The sequence below is a fragment of the Salmo salar genome, unplaced genomic scaffold (genome assembly GCF_965601325.2).
Source record: "Salmo salar unplaced genomic scaffold, fSalSal1 ptg000888l, whole genome shotgun sequence".
In the NCBI taxonomy this organism is placed as follows: domain Eukaryota; kingdom Metazoa; phylum Chordata; class Actinopteri; order Salmoniformes; family Salmonidae; genus Salmo; species Salmo salar.
The window spans coordinates 1-2,671 of NW_027675538.1; the positions used below are offsets into that span (position 1 = coordinate 1).

Sequence of the window (2,671 nt, forward strand, 5' to 3'; positions counted from 1 at the left end):
CATGGAGGAACATCCCCTATCACCACAGAAAAGGGCCAACCTCCAACTCCCTGAAACTACTCTCATCAGCAAGCTTTCCAACTGTCCAACCAAAACCACTGCCTTGTCTACTAGTATATTCCCAACAGTCATCTAGAACAGTAGCAGTGGGATGCTCAACCTCACAGCCTTTCAACCCAATAAGCTAATGACAACACCAGGCCAACTAACCCTACACTCATTAAAACCCACTACCCCATTCCACTACTTTGACCCTATCTGCTCCTGCACCAGGCCAACTAACCCTACACTCATTAAAACCCACTACCCCATTCCACTACTTTGACCCTATCTGCTCCTGTAACCAGGCCAACGGCCTGGGAGGACGGGACACCACCACTCAACACACCCTGGAACTCTTCTGAAGTCAAATCTAGTATGACCAAATACTTCTCTGCAGCTGCCACCAAAACATATTTTTTTCTGTGATTTACATTCCATTTCTGCGGTACAGTTGATAACCATTTGCTATGAACACTAAGAAGCCAACCTTACTGAAGCATATATCACTGGTTGGCCCATCCCTCTGTGCTGTCACAGATCTACTACTCACAGGGATCCTCTCAGGATCCCTCAGCCTTGACCCATCCTCCTCTACTTTCTTCACTGCCTCAGCAGTGACAACCTGTTCCCAACAGTGGGGTCAGTGGGATTGGATAGGGGCCCCTCTTCCTCTCTCTCTCTCTCTCTCTCTGACTGGAGGAGACAGGTGAAATGGTGTGTCTCCTCTGGTCAACAATACTCACCTTGAGAGACTCCACAGCCTGTTGGAGCTCCTTCAGCTCCTTCTCTCTCTCCTGGAATCTCTGCTGGACCTTCTGCTGACTCATCCCCAGCTGCCTCTGTGGAGAATCACTCTTCAATGAGCTATCAAGCTTTATTAGTCCAGTAGATCAATAGTATAGTAATGTGACATAGGGCCCATAGAGAGGAAGGTCTAAAAAATGGATGGTCCATTTACTAAATGATATTTATTTGTTGCTATGTGAATGATTATAGTTTTTATGGTAGGACTACATGTATCAACAGGTTGAGACTGAACTTTGGACTCATAAAAGGGCATTCAGAATGATAATAGTGTTTGACATTATAAAATGGTGATACATCTGGAGAATCTGGGTTGACATATCTATATACTCAAGGTTTGTGTTCATATTTGTTCTGCTGAGGATCCATTTCATTTGAATGATCTCATATTCAAACAGCCTTAGTTCCTACTGTATCTTTAATTCTTTGTTTATCAGACAGTCACCAACAAGTTGTTCTGGTCTTACCTGTTTCTCAGTCCTCTCTGCTGCAGCTGACACTGTATCATGGCCTTTATGTTCGTCCATTGTACACATCAGACAGATACACTGCTGATCGGTACGACAGTAAACCTCCAGCAGTTTGTCATGATGAGAGCAGATCTTCTCCTGTAGTTGTGCGGTGGCTTTGACCAGCTTGTGCTTCTTCAAAGCAGGAGATTCGTAGTGAGATTGGAGGTGAGTCTCACAGTAAGAGGCCAGACACACCAGACAGGACATGAGGGCTTTCTGCTTTCTGGTCCCAGTGCAGAAATCACACGCCACATCTCTAGGTCCAGCATAGCACAGAGCAGGAGGGGGAGCAGCCTGGAGTCCTGTCTTCTTCAGTTTCTCCACCAGCTCAGCCAACATGTTATTTTTCCTCAGCGTCGGCCTTGGAGTGAAGGTCTCTCTGCACTGAGGACAGCTATAGACCCCTTTCAGAACATCCTGATCCCAGCAGCCCTCAATACAGCTCCTACAGTAACTGTGTCCACAGGGGATGGTGACTGGTTCCTTCAGTAGATCCAGACAGACAGAACAACAGAACTGGTCCTGGTCCAGCAGAACTCCCTGTTGAGCCATTTGGACGGTTGTTCACTCTCACACAGACAGACGACACAGAGACTCAGATCAGTTTCGTTTCCTCAGAAGAGAGTTTGTGAAGGGGGAGGGATTTCCTGGTTCTGCCAGAGGGGTGGGGTTAGAGGGAGGGTGGGGTTAGAGGAATGCAGGAAGAGAGAGAGGAACTGCATGCAACATCAAGAGGGAGACAAATAGTTTTGTTCCAATGTTAGAGCCCTTAACATGGAACAAATGACATAATGAATCTTAAAATGTGAGTTGTTAGAATATATGAAGGGTAACAGTTTTCTATGAAGTACGTATGTATCATTATTTTAATCACCTTTATAATGCCTTATAAATCAATAAGTCCTGAGGAGGTGTGATATATGGTTATTATACAGTACCGCGGCTAAGGGCTGTTCTTAGACAAGACACAACACGGATTGAGAATTATCTAACACTTTCAACAATACAATCACATTTTATTTTATTGGTTTCATACACATATTTATCAGATGTTATTGTGGGTGAAGTGAAATGCTTGTGTTCCTAGTTCCAACAGTGCAGTAATATCTAACAATGCTTGTGTTCCCAGCTCCAACAGTGCAGTAATATCTAACAATGCTTGTGTTCCCAGCTCCAACAGTGCAGTAATATCTAACAATGCTTGTGTTCCCAGCTCCAACAGTGCAGTAATATCTAACAATGCTTGTGTTCCCAGCTCCAACAGTGCAGTAATATCTAACAATGCTTGTGTTCCCAGCTCCAACAGTGCAGTA

At 44.7% G+C, this 2,671-nt stretch overlaps 1 pseudogene across 1 annotated transcript; it reads right to left on the reverse strand.

Annotated features, from left to right (window-relative positions):
- Window positions 1-667: 667 nt before the first annotated feature.
- On the reverse strand, window positions 668-1,943 carry LOC145877336 (E3 ubiquitin/ISG15 ligase TRIM25-like; annotated as a pseudogene). The gene is made up of 2 exons (XR_014391656.1): window positions 1,314-1,943; window positions 668-881 (listed from the first exon to the last, which is right to left on the reverse strand). The product of XR_014391656.1 is annotated as an E3 ubiquitin/ISG15 ligase TRIM25-like (transcript).
- Window positions 1,944-2,671: the final 728 nt, after the last annotated feature.